This window comes from Macaca mulatta, chromosome 2 (assembly GCF_049350105.2).
Source record: "Macaca mulatta isolate MMU2019108-1 chromosome 2, T2T-MMU8v2.0, whole genome shotgun sequence".
NCBI classification, from domain to species: Eukaryota; Metazoa; Chordata; class Mammalia; order Primates; family Cercopithecidae; genus Macaca; species Macaca mulatta.
The window spans coordinates 157,025,918-157,044,195 of NC_133407.1; the positions used below are offsets into that span (position 1 = coordinate 157,025,918).

Here is an 18,278-nt window from a genome sequence, read left to right on the forward strand (position 1 = left end):
CAACATGCTTCATGACAGTGACACAGTACCCGGAACACTGCAGCACTGTCTCTCAGGACTAATGACCCCAGAGGCAGCTGTCATTAGCCAATTCACTAATTAGGGGCCTGTTTGTAGAGCTAATGGGAAGGGTAATCATTTGTTAGCTTAAGTAAAACTCCCAGGCATTCCTGACAACTGTTATCATAGAAAAGTCTGGAAGGCAATTCATCTATCTCTGTGAAATTCAAAGAACCCAGATAACCAGAGTCATCTTTTATAGCACAAACCTCCTTTAGGAATCTGCTGGTAGGAGCTTGTCTTTGACTCCTAATATATCCTCTCCAGCAGCAAATAAATATGTCTACACATAGACCGGGGGCTTTTCCATGCTTGTACTCCAGTGGCCTGACTTCTGTGAGCTCAATCCAGGTTCTCAGACCGTGAGCCCAGGGAAATACTCAACGCCGAGGCCGCTGACAGGAGAAGAGTGCAGAATCCCAACACAGAACGGGCAAGCTTTCTGGTTACAGGCAGAGCGAGTGTGAGAGTGCGTGAATGCATGCATGTGTGAGAGAGACAGTATGTGCGGAGAAGGGGGTATTTTGATGCTGCAATCAGTTTTCATTGGCTTGTATGTTAAAGATAAACAGAAACATCAAATTTTCTAAAAGATGATTTTATTCGCTCCTTATAGAAGTTTTAAAAAACATGAAGTGTGAATGAAGAATTGATGTGGTTTGGATATTTCAGTCTCCAGATCTCATGTTGAAATGTGACTCCCCAGTGTTGGAGGTGGGTCTGGTGGGAGGTGTCTGGGTCATGGGGGTCGGGGTCCCTCATGAATGGCTTGGTGCCCTCCCCACAGTAATGAGCAAATAATGAGAGTTGATTATTTAGAAGAGCCTGGCATCTCTCTTGCTCTGTCTTTTGCCATGTGACACACTGGCTCCCTCTTTGCCTTCCTCCATAATTGTAAGCTTCCGGAGGCCTCCCCAGAAGCCGAGCAGATGCTGGTTTCAGGCCTGTACAGCCTGTAGAACCATGAGCCAAATAAACCTCTTTTCTTTATAAATTACCCAGCCTCAAGTATTCCTTTATAGCAATGCAAATGGATAATACAAGAATACTGAGATGAAATTTAACTTGCCACCAAAAGCTTCCTGAGCCATTCATTCATCTCACTCCTGGAAATGGTAGGAAATGAGGGTTTAGGACCCAGCCTACCAGAGAAGCCTTGGGGAACAAATGACCCTACAGCACGAGCGTAAGAGGAGGCTGTACTAGGCTTCGGAGGGGCAAGAAGAGGGGCCTACGAAAGCAGGTAGGGCTTCCATTCCAGAAGGGCCTTAGAGACTCTGTGGTCCAACTATGTCATGACATAGATGAAGAGATGAGGCTCACAGTGTGAGGGGACTTTTCAGAACTGTGGGTGAGTCCAGTAATAGCGCAGGCATGATCTCACTCTCCAGACACCACTCCCTCCCAAACCCCAAGCTCCCTCAGCAGTCACCCCACCCCAGAAGGACCATGCTCCTTTCAGAAGCAGTAAACAACAATCTTCAAATAGGGCAACCCAGGGCCCTCAGCCCAGTGGCAGCCAGGGCTGCTGCTAAATAACATCCAGAGAAGCCCCGCCTGCCCTGGGCCTGCTTAGCAAATGGACAAGGAGGCTCCAAGGGCCCTCTTGCACCCTTGCGCTGAGTGTGCCCAGCTGTGACAGCCCGATCTGGTCACTGGGCACACGTGCCATTCTGCCATGCCAGCAAGGCAGAAGGAAGGTGTGTGCCAGCCTGAGGAGCCAGTGCCAGTGCCAAGCCTCAAGCCACGAGGACCGCCCCCCTTCCTGCGGGAAGGGCTCAGGCTCTCTGCAGGGTTGCTGGTCGCCCACCATGGGCTCTCCGGACTCAAGGCTCAGGATAACGTTCTCTGGGCCCTAACTCTGGGAAGAAGCAGGGTGGGGGAAGGCCTCCTCACCAGAGGAAAAAGCAACAGATATCTTTGAGACAGTTCAGAAGTCAGGACAGATTTAGAGGCTTTCCCTGGGGGGATTTCCTAGGGAAGTGATTAATTTGCTGGCTGGAATACATTCATTTTGGCAGTTGATCTAAACTCCAGGACTCATAGCAATCACTTGGGAGTTTGTTTATATGGCAGATTCCAAGGGCCTCGCTTGGGGTACGGCCTGGACTCTATTCCATGATTCTGAGGCAAGTGGTCTATGGGCTGCCACAACCAGGGTCACTGTGCACCGGCACAGGCAGATCTGCAGAGCATGGTGTTATCAGGGCTACCAAGAGGTGCTATGGGCAGCAGGGCGTGGTGAAGGCCCCGAAGCCCCTCTCTCCTCTAAAGGAAGACAACAAGAGGAATGCACATCTCACTGGAGCCTCCATGCTCTTAGATAAACATCCGCCTCAGTGATTCTGAACTTCGGGTGCCTGCAGGGTGAAACCTGTGCGCCTGGCTGAGGACAAGAAAGGCCAGGCCCTGAATCCTGGCTCTGCCACTTCCAGCCCAGCAATCTCAGATGCGTCAGCCTAGCTGAGCCTCCCTTCCTCATCACAAAAATGGGGTGAGGGCTCCCCATCCCAGGCGGGTTTAAGTGAGGTGGGACGAGATGAGCCTTTCTTTTGTGAACAGTTTGTCCTGGCCCCTCTTTTCAAGTGCAGAATGCACCAGGGGCCTGTAAGCTGGTATTTTGGAGTAAATACTATTGACTTAGATCCCAGGTCTCCTGGTAAGCAGTTTGGAACAGAGGACTAAGAAGGGGAGCTTAGAAAGGTCCCAAAGTGCGTAGCTGGGAGGTATGTATGTCAAGGGGCACTAAGAAGAAAGGGAAATGTTTGGCATGTCTACCTGAAATGACCTGGGGGGCAGACTCAGGTAGCTGCCTAAGGTGAAAGAGCCCGAAGTCAAAGTTTACCAGCTCCTCAAGCTGCACTGGGCTCTGTGTCAGTCACAGGGCCACACTGTGAGGAGCACAGACTGTGTAAACAGGGCCATAACAGGGAGCAGGCCACTCTGCAGCAGCACCAAGACCAGGGACTGGTGGATGAGGCTGGGTCAGCTCTGCAGAGGCAGGTGACCCAGCAAGCACATCCCGCCAGCCTGTGCTGGGCCCAGGAGAAGGAAAGGCCTGCCACGAATTCCACCTTCATGTGCTGAACCTCGACTAAACCAGCATAAGGAAAAGGGCACTCCCTGCCCCTGGTCCCTGGGAAACCCAAGGCTGACTCTACAAGGACCTCAACTCTTTCCATGGGAAGGTAGGTGGAGGGGGTCCACAGGGGTATGGCCGGTCAGAGCTTTGGGTGCTGGGCAGTGACCGTGGGAAGCAAAGCCTTGTGTTTCCCTCGGTGCCCTGCTCCACCAAGGCCTGTCCCCACAGAGCAGGAAGACAGCCGGCCACCCTGGGACTTTCTGATGACCGGGCAGCCAGTGTGGGCAGCAGTAGGGAATACAGTGGGATGGGAAGACCTCGCTGTAGACACCCCAGGCTGGGGGCCTTTGGCAGACAAGAACCGATGGGAGCTGCCAAGAGCCAGCCCTGAGCTGTTTCCATCAGAGATTTCTTTTCCAACAGCCAGGGCTGTACAGAGATGAAATGGGAGGTGGTGGGTATGGTTGAGCTAGAAAGGGTGCTGAAACAGCACCTCTTGTTTTGCTTCTAAAGGAGATAGAGCTTCGGACTTCAAAGAGAGAAGGGAAGGGGTAGGGATGGATAGAGGTTTCTTTACTTAGCCCTCACAACAGTCCTGTGAGCAATGGATGGCTCACCCCTTTTACAGAAGAGAAAACTGAGGCTTAGAGGGAGTTACCAACCAAACTTCACACAAGCGAGAGGCACAGACAGGATTTGACTTGAGGTTTTCTGCTCCAAAGCCCATGTTTTCTATTTCTATCTGGCCACCTCCCAGAAGACAGAACAAATGCTGGCAGTGAAGTATGACAGTGGGGAAAGTCTTTGTGGAAGGGAAGATGGCCAGAGAGGGCCAAGTTACTTCCCATGACTGCAGCCTTCTCAGTCCACTCACCTGTGCCCAGGAATACCAAGAGAACTATGGCTGGACCACCAAGCTACTGCGGGTCACCTTTACAGAACTCTCGAGAATGGGAAACAAAGGAAAACTAGAAAGGAACAGTCTTCAATGTCATGACTTTCAAAAGGGTACATTCCATCAAATGAAGGCAAAGCCCAAGTAGGAGTCTAGAATGGTTTCATAAAGAGGCTGGTTTGGAGTACTTGGAAAAGGAAGAGGTGATCACTAAGAAGAGAAGAGTCTGTTGGAAACATGTCAAACCATATTCCCTCCTCTTCCCTTCTAACAGGGATCCTGGCTAGGAGACTGAGGGCATGCAGTGGCCTGATAGCTCCAGACACTTCCTACATTATTAGAAAGGATCCTTCATGATCCAGCCTAGTGGGAAAGAAATAACATGGGTTGGATATCCAAGGAGGTATGTTAGGAACTAGATGGATCACTGTACCCAGATGGATGAGGTCGGCTTTAATGGAGGTCCTCATTTTTGTACAACTTAACATTTTCATCAATGACTTAGTTGTGTAAGGCATACTTAGCAGGTTTATATAAAAGAGTTGGGAGGGGTCAGGCAGTGGCTCATGCCTGTAATCCCAGCACTTTGGGAGGCGAAGGCAGGTGGATCACTTGAGATCAGGGTTCGAGATCCTGTCTCTACTAAAAATACAAAATACATGCTGGGCATGTTGGCAGATGCCTGTAATCCCTGCTACTCAGGAGGCTGAGGCAGAAGAATCGCTTGAACCCAGGAGGCAGAGGATGCAGCGAGCCGAGATCGTGCCACTGCACTCCAGCCTGGGCGACAGAACGAGACCCTGTCTCAAAAAAAAGAGAGTTGAGAGAGATGACAGAATCTATATATTCAAATAATTGTTCTATGGGCTGAACTGAATCTACCAGAATGAAGTTTACTGGGCATAAATATAAGGTCCTGTACTCAAGCCTAAACAGGGCACTTAGTAGCCACTCATGGAGGCGAGTTCACAGGAAGCTTTATATGAATAGCTAGTGGGCCCAGCCAAGGAGACAGTGGACAACATGGTGAGTTTGGTGCTGCAACCCAGTGTACATACTGCTGACAGAGCTCAGCCACTAGACAAGGGAGGCGATGCCTGCACTGCATTCTGGCTGCTTAGCTGCTCTGGCTCCCCAGAGCCCAATTCTAAAAGGGAGCAGGTGGAGAGGAGACAGGGACCCTGTTAGGTGTGTGCTTCAATGGATGAGTTACAGAAGGATAAAGTTGAAGGAAAAGGAAGACACAGGGGGACATAAAAATTATCTTCAGATATCTGCCCAGCTGCATGCACAGGCACTTTCGCTGTGCTCTATAAAGCCTCAGAGGGCAGAACTAGGAGGCTCCCAAGAGCCAGCCCTAAGCTGTTTCCATCAGAGAGAGTTCTTTTCTAACAGCCAGGGCTGTACAGAGATGAAATGGGAGGTGTGAGGATGGGCACTAGCAATGGAACTTGTTCCAGCAGAGGGAGTAGAGCTCCCAGGGTGACCACACATGAATGACCCCAACCTGTATCTAACTGGATTAGATGACTCTGAGGGTCCATCCAGCTACGGGGCCTGTAGTTTCAGGGATGCCACTAGGCAGTTACTCAGGACCTCATCTGTGTGTGTGGTGGTGGGGACAGTGGGAATCATGACGATGGAGCACATAGTGCTTTCTCAGAAAGTGTGGCTCAGTGGAGATAGAGAGCCTCCACTTCCCAGGGAGACCGGACTAGTCTCAGAATCCTGAACTTGACTCTTCTGGATCTAGCTACACCAGAAACAAACAAAACTAGTGACCAACAGTTACAGGCAAGCTAGGTCTCACAGGGCTTTACTGTAGCTTGGAGCTGCCACCATGGGGTGGGCATGAATGGAGTGCCACGGGTCACATACGGCCAGGCTGCACTGGGGACACAATTCCTCTGATGGTGAACCCTTCAGGCTTGGCTCTTGTGGCTGGCATGTTCAGAGATGCAGAGGGCTGATGGTGGTGGGTGGAGACCCCAACCAGCCCTGAATGTGGACTTTGTTCCCATGGTCTAGAGGCTATCAGATCCTGAAACACAATCACCTGATACCTGTCTCTAAACCTCTAAACTTCAAGGTCTGCTTAGATGGATATGCTTTTACACAATGCCGCAGAAGAAATCGGTCTTTCTGCAACATCCACCCTGGTCCAATAAGAACCAGATGCCAGGAGACGGGTCTCAGCAGCCTCTGCCACAGCAATCCCTCTGGTGGGCTCTCATGGAAGTCAGCGCAGTCTCCCTGGGTTGAGTACTATGGTCTACTGTAGCCAGACCTGAGGGGAACACTTTAACAATAAACAACTTCCTCCCCGCCCGGGGCTGTGTCCTCAGGAGCAGTGTGTGCACACCACGTGGGCACCTTGCAGGGCCGCATCAGCTCTGCCGTGCGGATGGAAAGGTGCTGTCTGTGACAAGGGTTGCTCTCCCAAGGTGCAGATAACCAGACATAACCGATGCAAAGCTTTCTCTTAAGAATAGGAACAGGGGAGGCTGCAAGACTTAAGAAAATAAATCTAAAAGCAATGATGCTAAGCGGTAACCTCTCTACTGATTAAAAAAAGAAAAAAAGATTCCTCAGCTGTAATAACATTTAATCCCCCCAGAAGCTAATCTAAATGTAACACTCAAAAGAAAACAAAAGTGACACAAAGGAGAAGAACCATAGCCACTGCCTTTGGGGACGCTGGCTTTATTCCGGAAGTGAGTCCATTAACAGAGCTGGGAATGAAATGCCATTTTCATCTCAGTCGAGGGGAGGGGATTAACAAATTGTCATCTCTAAGCCCAGTTTTTTGAGTCATGGATCTCTGAGCACTCAGAAAGCACTGGGCTGAAGCCTGCGCACAGTGGGGCTGCCCTTCCCCTTAAGCCTGCAGTTGCCACTTTCAGAGCTGGCTGGACGAGACGCCCTCTACACACGCTTCAGCGTTTAGAAGCCAACAGGACTGTGCTGAGCCCACTGCCCCCCAGACAGCTTCCTGTGCCCCCTCGTTTGGGCACTGGGACAGTTAGGGGGCCCTTGCTCTGCACACATCCCTGGCGGTGGGCAGCGGACGAACGCTCCTGGTGCTCATGTTCAGCGCATGCCGCATGCCTTGATCAGGAGCCTCCCTGCTGCCCTAGCCACATCCCTCAGGGCCCAGCTCTCTCTTGGTCACAGTTGCTGCTTAGAGGCCAGAATCTCGGTAGTCGGGTATCTGCCCAGCTCCTCCTCAGCACTCAGTTCTGCTTGAATGTCAGAGAGTGTCCTAATCCTCAGATGGACAGAGTCCTGGCCGTCCTCTGTCACATTACTCAACTGTTCCCTCTTCATAGCACTTTGTATAAAATCATCTTATTTTGTTGCTGACCATTTGTTTCTCTGCCCTGAGAGCAGGAAGCCTCCTGCCGGTTCACAACTGTATTCCCAGAACAGTGCTGGCGTGGGAGTGGAATATCTGTGCAATGGGTGAGTCATTCCTGGCTGGCAGTATTGTCTCTGCTCTCAACATCATTACTGCTTGGTTCTCCCAAATGCTGCCAAATCTCTTTCTAAAACACAAATCCAATCATATCAGTTCCCTGCTTAAAAGCCTTTTTTATGACTTGCCGCTGCCTGCAGGATGAATCTCGAATTCTTTAGACTGCACCAAAGGCTCTTCACATTGGGATCACCCTGTCCCACCAGCCTCATCTCTACCCTCTCGGATGTTTGCTTCTTGACCAGCATGCCTTGTCCCTATCCTTCCCCTAATACTCCAGGAAGAGAGGCCCACTTGAGCCTCCACTCACAATGACCCCTGGCCCCAGAGCCTGCCCTGGTTCACTTCACCTTGGCTCAGCCCAAGGTCATTTCATCTCTGAAGCCACACTGCTCAGGCAAAGCTAGTCCTGCCATCTTCTGCTGTGGGAGTGCTTTCCTCATGCACAGCTGTGGCACTCACCATCTGTCATGGGGGGTTTCTTCCTCCATTCAGTATTCCCTGATTTCATAAGTATTGGACCCTGAGGATACAAAGATGAATAAAACAAGGTTCCTATCCACAAAGAGCCTATAGTCTAGCAAAATGCAATGCCTGAATATGTAAGTACAAAACAGACATACAAGTGGCAGCCAGGTATTGTCCCTGGGCCACCCAGGTTCTCTGGGGGCAGCAAAGAGGGCAGAGCTAACTCTGTCTTGGGTGGCCCAGGAGGATTTTAGAGAGCCTTTCAATTTTGTAAAGAAAGACACATTGGAGCTGAGCCTAGAGGAACAAGAGTGCTGAGTGGGGAGGTAGGGATACTGCAAGTGTGGTGGTTGGGAGTGTGTCTGTGCTCTGCAGTGGAGGCAAGGGCCTCCAGGATGGTCTTGTCCATCGTTACACATCCTCTCTGGCACAGAGCCCACCACCGAGCCAGCCTCAGGAAAGGCTTACTGGACTGTATCAGAGGTTAAGTTCTAGATCACCATCATTTAATCTTGTCTTTAAGGAGAAATGATGATTTAAAAAAATAAGGAGGAAGACGGTTATATGGCAAATACACTCCAGGCCCTCTGTGGCTCCCTTCTGTGGATGGTGGCCCCGGTGCTGGAGCAGGGGTTCCGTGGCTCCCTTCTGTGGATGGTGGCCCCCGATGCTGAAGCAGCAATGACTTATGAGAGTAAGTCATTAAAAAGCAGAAGGCCTCCCTGCTATAACCAGGGTCCAAGAGAAAACCACTACCATACTTCCTAGGAGAAGCATGGTGGCTGGCTGCTTGCCTGCCAGTCAAGGGAGACAGAGACAGAACACCGATGCTGCTGCAGAGGAAGCAGCCCTTCTATTGCTCGTGGTCAGATGAGGAGGAGGGCTGGTTGTATACCACATTCCCAGTACAGAGTGACATTGCTGCTTTTTCTTAAACATTTACACAGGAAGATGAGGGCTGTACAACTTCCCTTGGTTATCACATTATAATGCCTCATTGCAAGTCAGGAAGTTCTTTGCCAGATGTAACTTCAGTTTTCACAGCTGCAGTCCGAGGCTGTAGCCCTGATACTATTCAGATAATGTTTCCTTCTCAGAGGAATAAAATTCCACCCTCTGATCAGCCTTCTCCTTTCCTGGGGGCCCAAACTGTGTGCTTACCTTTTCAACCCTTTAATCGTTCTGGTCTCTCCTTCTGGAGCCTCTCCAATCTGTCTACTGCCTGCCTGCACAGCACAGCCCCAAATGGAGTGCCAGGTGCCCAGCACTTGTTTATTCATGGTGACAGGACAGAATGGGGAGCAGAAAACCACTGCCTAATTCCTAAGTTTCATTTACTCCAGGTAAAGGTTCAAAATTATTCCTGATGGAGCCTTTGGATGCACCTGATAGCACAAAAGCTACACTGACTGCTGCAAGCTTCATCTCTCGTTACTCCTCACTAACACATGAAATGACAGATGCAAAAACCTGGCCAGCAGCTCCTGAGCAAGTGAGTGAGCCAGGCCTGAATGAGAGCCAGGTGATGGAGGCCTGGAAGGAAAGGCACCCACCTTTCCTGCGACCTCAGCTCCTGCTGCTGGGTTTCTGACCCAAGAGCCTCAGCATGCCCATGGAGGAGAGACCCCCAGGCCCAGCCATTCTGGCTTCATCCAGAATCACAGCTCATCTGTGCCTCAGGTGTTCAAATGTCCACAAACTGAGCACCAGGTCCCCAGTTAAAGGACATTTCAAAACCACAGCTCAAGTTCACGAGGAAAGGAGATTGCCTCATACGCTTCAGGGGGTCAGAAGCCAAGCCCTGACTGGCAAACAGCACACTCCCAATCTTTCCCACTCACACAACCAGGAACCCAGCTAGTGCCTGTCTCATGGGGTCACCCTTAGCTTGGGGATCTGATGTCCAATTGCACTGAGAACCTCCCTCACCCCTGGTCCAAGTCATTATTGTTCCTTTCCTTGTGGTTGTATTTGTAGTCTTATTAATTTTTAACTATACAAGCTATACGTGAAAGAGAGAGAGTATGTGTATATATATATTTAAATAAACATTTCAAATAAAGCTACAGTTCCTGTTGACCCTTTTTATAATCCTGAACTTCTCTGAACTAACCAGAGATACCTATTATCTTCCGTCAGAAACATACCTTTTTCATACTTTTTCTCTGTATCACATAAATATGTCTACAGAACAGAGATGGTGCTACCATATGTGTGTCAACATGCATTGTAAACTACAACTCGCTTTTTCCCCAACCAGAGGTCTCTGGCGCCTTTGCGGGCCAGCGTGCACAGTGCACGCTGTAGCTGTCGCCTGGAGCTCCAGGGTTGGGGGAATTGTGTTAGGCATCACTTGCCACTAGGTATGAGGCTGCTTCCGATTTCCACACTCAGAATCAGGGTCACAGTGCCCTTTGTGCCCATGGCTGCTGGTGCACACAGCTGAGCATTTCTCTGGGATACAGTCCCAAAAGGAGAGCTGCTGGGTCCTAGGTGTCCCTTTCCTTCTTGGTTCCAGGTTCAGTCACTGCTATCCTCTACACACCTATGAATGTGCACTCTTTTGGCTATTATACTCCAATCTCTTAATAAAATGTGAGTTTCTATGTAACAACACCTACCATTTATCGAGTGCTTACTATGTGCCTGACACTTTCCTGGAGACTTAACAAATTACCTCATGATGCCCTCAAAACAACCTTCAGAAGTAAGGGAAGTCTGTCTCAGCATTTATGTCATCCAACCCAGGTCACACGTCAAGTAGCACTGCTAAGATCTGCACTCTCTGTCACCGCAAAGTCTCTGCCCTGTGTGGGGCTCCTGCCTCATCAAAGCCCTGTCTCAAATGAGGTGAGGCCCTGTCCCCATTCAGGGCCTTGATCCAGACAGAGCCCTGCTGCATGAGTAGGTGCTTAAACAGCCAACCACTTATTTTTAAATTCCACAATGGGTGTCAGTTCATCCACCCATCTGACACTGACTTGGTGAGCATCTATCAAGGCTAAGTCCTGGCTTGGATGGTGGGGATACAGAGATAAATAAGACATTAGATTGACCTCTGGGTAAGACAAACAGTAAGCAGAAAAGATGCTTAAGTTAAATTTTAAACAGAGTGATCTGTAAGTAAAAAAGAGGGAAGGTCATTTTAGACAGAAAGTAGGATATATAATGACAAACAGCTTAACAGATTCTGTGTTCTGAAATCAGGGACCAAGAACAGAGATTCAGAATTGAAAACCCTGTCTTTAGAACTCATCTGGCCCTGGGATGTCAAATGGGTTTCACTCTGGATGCCAACCCACATGGCTGAGACCAGCTGCTAGAGTGCAGCGGCAAGAAGGATCTCAAGTCCCCATCCAGGTTCAGTAGACCGCTGGGGTCCATGTGTGACATCTGCCCTGGGCACAAGACAAAAGCAGTCTCTTTATCACACCCACAATGCCACCAGTGATGATGGTTCACCACCACCCACAGAACCAGCCGAGGTGTGGTCTTGAGAGAAAACTGTCACCAGGTGTCTTTGGTTTTGACTTTCCATTCCCATATGCTACACAAACACTAACCTCTGTTGGTCAACTCTCTCTCCATGTATCTTTGTTTTCCTTGTTACAAAGGTGGCAGAACTCTGTAAGCACTGGCATGGGAGTAAATGCCTGCATAAGTTGCCACAGCTTAGGAAACAAGCACGCGTAAACACACACACACACATACACAATGTGGTGGGCTGAAATTCAGGGAAGGGCACAGCCAGCACTGGGACAGCCAGGCAGTCAGGTAAGCAGCAAGCAGCTGAATGCCCCCATCCTGTACATTCTAGAGATACATATCTCAGTACAGCAGAAAAGAGCAAGGTGAGACTCATCCACACCTGGGTTCAAATCCCACCTGCCTCTCCCTGGGGTGTGTCTGTAAGCAAATCTGGATTATCATATTTATCTGGTCTTCATAAGAAGCTGACAGAAGTAGGCACCACCATTGTCCGTGTTTTACAGACCAGGAAACTGAGTCTGAGAGGTCAATGAATTTACCTTCATTTCCACATCCGCAGAATGGTAATAATAATGGCATCTGCCACCTGAGCTTCTTGTGAAGATTGGAAACGGTACAGTACATGTGCCAAGCACGGTTGCTGGCGCGTGATGATGTTCAGTAAAAGTTTTTTAAATAAGAAATTAACTAAATTTTGATTTGTTGAATTAATGTATTAAACAGGTTTTGATTTAACTTCTCAAACAGCCAGGTCCATCAGATTAAGCCACACATGTCAGTAAATTTCTGCATAGAAAACATTTCCTTTAAAAGGTCATCTAAGGTTCTCTACATAGGGAAGTGAGATATAGTAACACCTTTTAAATTCAGGCTAAGACGAATGTTATCTGGATTAAAGAATGTTTACAATGCCATTTTCTTTGGGGTTTAAATAAATGACCACTGTTTTAACAGGTTATCTATCATTAGCTCACTAAATAAATGCAAACTGGGGAAGCTCAGGTGCCTAGAAACAATTCATTCTCTCAGGTGGGTCCTAAAGCCCTAAAGCCTCTCCCAGAGTTTACTAAGTCCTGTCTTCCAAGTGCAGGTGAAAGCACACAACAGCAGCTCTGCTCTAGCAAGTCCCAAGACTGCCACATCCACATTAATCAGGCCTCTCTGGATCAAAGTCCTTGGAGCACAATGGCTCAGTTTCAGGAAATAGTTAATAACCTTCTTCCTTCAACTCAATTGTTCTAACCTCTTTGAGGGCTGGCTCTCTGTGGGGCCAGGGAGGACTGTACAAGTTTCCTGACAAGAAGAAGCCAAGACAGATTCTGAATGAATCCCACGGGAAGCGGACTGAAGATTGTCATAAAAAATAGATGTGACACAATAAATGCAGGAGGTTCCCTGGGGTCTTAATCTCTTCCTTCAGAAAATCTGAACAATTCTGCCTTCTGTGCTGCTGTGAGGTGGGTGGGCGGGGGTGTACATACACACTTTGAATATTCACTTCTGTCTTAACAATAGGATTCTTCCAAAACAAGAGGCCCTAGTCTGTGACTGTCAGCCTTGCCATCAACACTCCTCTTCGGTGGAGAGCTCCCTGTTGGCCCTGAGGCAGGAGTCTTCTGAGATCTTGACATATGCTGGGCTTGATCCAGGCCTCAGTACAGGTTGGTGTCCCAAGACAAGTTGGGAGAGTCATCCGTGTCTTCGATGCCTCACGCTGCTAAAACGAACAGGGTCTGGCTTTAGGATTTTAGTTTCCTTTACCTGGGGTGGCCCTTTACTGCTTGGCAAACTCTAGTCATTCCTCAAAAACTCAGTTAGGACTTCTGGTTCCAGCTACAATGGAGCAGCTTGTGAAAGGCCTATGCTCTCCCCTGAGGGAAAAAGAAATTAAGTTCTAATACAAAAAATCTGTGTGAAGGCATCTAAGGACCAATGCAACTAAGACTTGAGGTCCAAGATTATGAAGTTTGAAGGGAACTGTGGAGAGGTGAGTGTTTGTTATTAGAGCCACTTTCCCCCTCAAAGTTTCTGCCAATTCTTGGATCAGGAAGACAGGCTGAATGTCAGGCAAATAGCTTCAGCTGAAAGGCAAGAAAAGCTGTGGAGGCTCTCGGCAGTCTCACAGGATGACAGGGAGGTAATGCTCCTGTGGAGGCTTCCCAGGCAGCTAGGACTTACGGAACCAGGATTCCAGAGAGAAAGGAGCTACAAAACAGTGAGACAATACTCAGTGGTTTTCTTCTTTTAAAACATTTGTCAAATTCTTGAGCTACTCAGGCAAGAAGCTAAGAAGCTAGCTAAAAGAGGTCACTGAAAGAGTGGAGTTTTCAGAAGTCTCGCAGAGCCAAGAAAACGAAAATAGTGGTTTAGAGCTCACCAAGAAAGAGGGACCCTTGAAACCCACATCCCTAGGCATCTCTGGGGAAGGTTGTATCACAGAGGACCTCTGTCGTCTTTCCAGACAATTTCTGGCACTCAATCAAGAATTAACAGACATACAAATAAATAGGACCACAAGAAAAAAAAAAAAAGGCAACAGAAATAGACCCTCCGATGATTTTAAAATAACTGTAACTAATATGTTCAAGAAAATAGAGAGCAAAAGGTAGAATTTCACCAGAGACTGGGAATCTTAAAAAAAAAAAAAAAAAAAAAAGCAAAGCAAATGGAACTTTTAGAATGAAAAACATTTAGTAACTGAAATTCTGAATGCAACAGATTTAAAGCACACTTGACACAATAAAGAGGATCCATGAACTAAAAGACCAATAAGGAGAACTCTAACTACAGCATGGAATTTTTTTTAAATGAGGAAAAACAAACAAAAAAAAGAACAAGAGACATATGAGACAGTAATATATATAACCTCAGGAAAGAGGAAAGATAAAATAGGGGAGAGTGTTATTTGAAGAGATAATGGTAAGAGATTTCCAAAACTGAGAAAAAGATGTCAAACTTCAAGACCTGAATCCCAAAAAGAATAAAATAAAGAAAATCTATAGGTACAGCTTAGTAAAACCAAAGACAGAAAATGTTAAAAACAGAGAAAAAAGAAGTAAAGGAATGACAACAAAATCAACAACAAAGGAGAATGTAAAGATATCTTCAAAGAGCTGAAAGAAATGACTGCTATATTTTTCAAAATGAAGGTGAAAAAGGTATTTACATATAATTAAAAATAGAACTTTTATCAGAAAAGATACACTAAAAAAAAAAAAATAATGAAGGCCAGCCACATGCAGTGGCTCCTGCCTATAATCCCAGCACTTTCGGAATCTGAGGCAGGAAGATCGCATAAGCCAGGAGTTCAAGACCAGCCTGGAAAACATAGTGAAACCCTTTCTCTACTAAAAATTTAAAAAGTTAGCCAAGTCTGGTGGTGCACACCTGTGGTCCTAGCTACTCAAGAGGCTGAGGTGGGAGAATCTCTTGAGCCCAGGAGGTTGAGGCTGCAGTAAGCTGTGATCATGCTACTGTACTACAGCCTGGGTGACAGAGTGAGACCTTGTCCAAAAAAAAAAAAAAAAAAAAAAAAAGAATGAAAGAAAAGAAAGAAAGAGAAAAGAAATAGTAAAAAAAAATTTACTCAGAAGGAAAGTGTCAGAAAAAAACAATAAATCTGTAAGTCATTAAAAATACAGAAAATTTGAACATGACTAACCAACTTAACCTAATTGACAATACAGAACACTACATCTACTGACAGAATACACGTTCTTTTTAAATGCACATGGACAGTTTACCAAAGCACATCATATACTGGACCATAAATCGAGTTTCAAAAATTTTCAAAGAATTTAGAGTATGTTTTCTAATCACAGAAGAATTAAACAGAAACCAATTATAAAAAAGGTAACTAGAAAATCCCTAAATGTTTGGAAATTAAACAATATACTTTGAAATAACCTATGAGTAAAAAAGAAATCAGAAGGAAAACTGGAAAAATTTTAACTGATTCATACTAAAAATATAATATATCAAAACTTGTAGCTAAAGCTGTATTTATAGAGAAATTTGTAGCCTTAAACGCATACATTAGAAGATAAATAAAGCTTTGAAAAAGGTAATTTCACTGCCCTTAGGATCAAGTTAAAATTCCTACTATGGTTACAAAGTTCTGCATGGTCTGGCTCATGCTCACTTCTTGGAGCTTCCTCTTTTTCTCTCTTCTCATTCATTACTCTCCAGACATACTGGTCTTTTTTCAATTCCTTCAATAAGTTAAATTGCTTCTTGTCTCAGGGCCTTTGCACATACTAATCCTTCTGTTTAAAATGCTTTTTCCCACCATGTGACATGTTCTTTCTAATTTAGATTCTTTCTTTCATGGCACTCATTGCTATAATCAGTTAATTGGGTAACTGCTTGTTGCACAATTAATTTTAAAACATTGTTTGTCATTCTCCAAATGTTATAAGCTCCTTGCTGGCAGGGACTGCAGCTGTCCTGTTCATCACTGTGTCCCCAGGGCCTAGCATGGTGTCTGGCAAACAGCAGGCACTTTATACATGTGTATTAAATGAATGAATGAATACATGGACATCTAGTTTACCATCTAAGCAAACAGTTTACTCAAAGTTGTTAAAACATACTCCATGGTCTTGGAACAAAACTCCTCAATATTACTGCTATCAGCAGTTGGCATTTATTTCTATGACATTTATGATGTAATTTACAATATATATTAATCCAAGAAATATCTCAAAGATTTCTCTTGATGTTTAAGTTAAATAATTTCTAACTGTATACTGCTTCCTGTTTATATATTTGGGAAAAGGAAAAGTGTTTTTATAAACTCAATTTATATATCAAATCCGTTCTACTGTATACCAAGCTAGGTGCTATAAAATAGTGACCAAAATGACTGCCATTATTAACAGTATCTTAGCCCATTCAGGCTGCTATAATAGAGTACTATAGAGACTGGGCAGCTTATAAACAGTAGACGTTTATTCCTCACAGTTCTGGAAGCTGAGAGGTCTAAGATCAAGGCACTGGCAGATCTGATGTCTGGTGAGGGCCCACTTTCTGGTTCATAGATGGTGTCTTCTCTCTGTGACCTCAGCATGGTAGAAAAGGAAAGGGAGCTTTCTGGAGTCCCTTTTAGAAGGGCACAAATCCCACTCACGAAGCCTCTACTCTCCTGATCTAAGCACCTTGCAGAGGCCCCACCTCCTAATATCATCACATTGGGAGTGAGGTTTCAACCTTTGAGTTCTGGAGAGACAAAACATTTAGTCCATAGCAAACAGTCACACTAATATCAACAACAGTTGTTGACATCCTAGGTCAACTTTCTATGTGGAATCTTGCTTAATTATCACTTAAAGATTAAAGATTGTGTCCTGTTTGTTTTGTAGGTGAGGAAACGGGGGCCTGTAGAAGTGAAGTGACTTGCTAAGGGGCGGGGCTGAGGTCTGAGCCCTGGTCAGAGTCCAAAACCCAGGGAGGCTCTGAGACTTCCACCCTGCTGCCATCTTATGTCCAGGTAGGGCCTGCAAGGGACAGCAATGATGCAAAGACAAACAAAGGAAGAGCAACTCCAGCCCTGCCACAGAACTAGCTGTGACCATGGACAAAAGGAGTTATTTGACCTCTCCAGACTCTTCACTTCTATGTGAAACTAACAAGAGTAAATATAGAATGGAGTTGAAATGCCTTGCAGAGTACTTACTGCTTGTAAATAGTGGTAATTATTATCAAGGGATGCTGTAAACAAACACACAAAAAACCCTTATGCTTCACTCAGATTAAAAATACATTCACATCCATCCCACCTTGCCTTCGCGGGATATGAGGATGAGAAAGGCTATGACAATAAAGCCAAATTAACAAAGGGGCTGCCCAATGATGGTGGGCCACTTGGCAGGTGACAAGCATTATGGTTATCAACAGAAAGCTGCCTAGCTTCTCCCCCAGTGCATCTTCTCCTTGGTAGGTGGGTCCTGGCTCCAGGTAAAAAGGGAGGGGCTGTTGGCCCTGAAAGAAGCTGCTTGGGTAAGAGAAGGGGCAGCAGCTGTGGCCTGGCCCACCTCCAGGGATCACATCCATGCTGTAGCTGTCACTCATCAGCCTCTTTGATGTGGCTGCCACCACAGCTCTCCTTCTCAATGTTCTGTGATTCCAGGTATTTCTCAGCCCCAGATGAACAGGACGTACCAGGGGGAACCCTTCAGAAACAGGTCGAGGGCTGGCCATCAGTGGGGGCAGGCTGTCTGTGTGTGGGGTGGCTCACACCCTGCAGGGCAGTGCAGCACCCTCCAACTCCTGGATGCAGGCAGCCTTGGTGCTCACTCACTCAGGCTCTGTGCGGTCCCAGCATCAGCAGGGCTGTGCTTCTATCTCAACACCTGTCCTTGTCTCTATCTGCCTATTGGAAGATTCTCTTCCTCCCAGGCTCCTAGTATTGCTACAGGACTTGAAATTTCAGGATAATTGGTCTTCTTTTTTTTTTTTTTTTTGAGATGGTGTCTCGCTCTGTAGACCAGGCTGGAATGTAGTGGCACAATCTCAGCTCATGCAACCTCCACCTCCCAGGTTCAAGTGATTCTTCCACCTCAGCCTCCCAAGTAGCTGGGATTACAGGCATGTGCCACAACATCCGGCTAATTTTTGTACTTTTAGGAGAGATGGGGTTTTACCATGTTGGCCAGGCTGATCTCGAACTCTTGACCTCAGGTGATCTGTCCACCTCGGCCTCCCAAAGTGCTGGGATTACAGGTGTGAGCCACCACATCTAGCAAAATTTCAAGATAATTATTTTCTCTTCCCCAAACTCATTCTTAAATGGCTCTGCCACAATATATAGT

The 18,278-nt window shown here is 46.7% G+C and overlaps 1 protein-coding gene across 23 annotated transcripts in view; it reads right to left on the bottom strand.

The window, feature by feature from the left end:
• CHCHD6 (coiled-coil-helix-coiled-coil-helix domain containing 6) overlaps positions 1 to 18,278 on the bottom strand; it is a 246,887-nt gene that overhangs the window by 34,540 nt on the left and 194,069 nt on the right. Inside the window, exon 7 of one of the 23 annotated variants that reach the window (XR_013413426.1) lies at positions 17,904 to 18,025. The exons of 20 other annotated variants lie outside the window; for them this stretch is intronic. The gene's annotated coding sequence lies outside the window, so the exon portion shown is untranslated. Of the gene's footprint in view, positions 1 to 17,903; positions 18,032 to 18,278 lie in introns of those variants that run through there. 2 more of the 23 variants (XR_013413428.1, XR_013413427.1) reach the window with 2 other exon arrangements.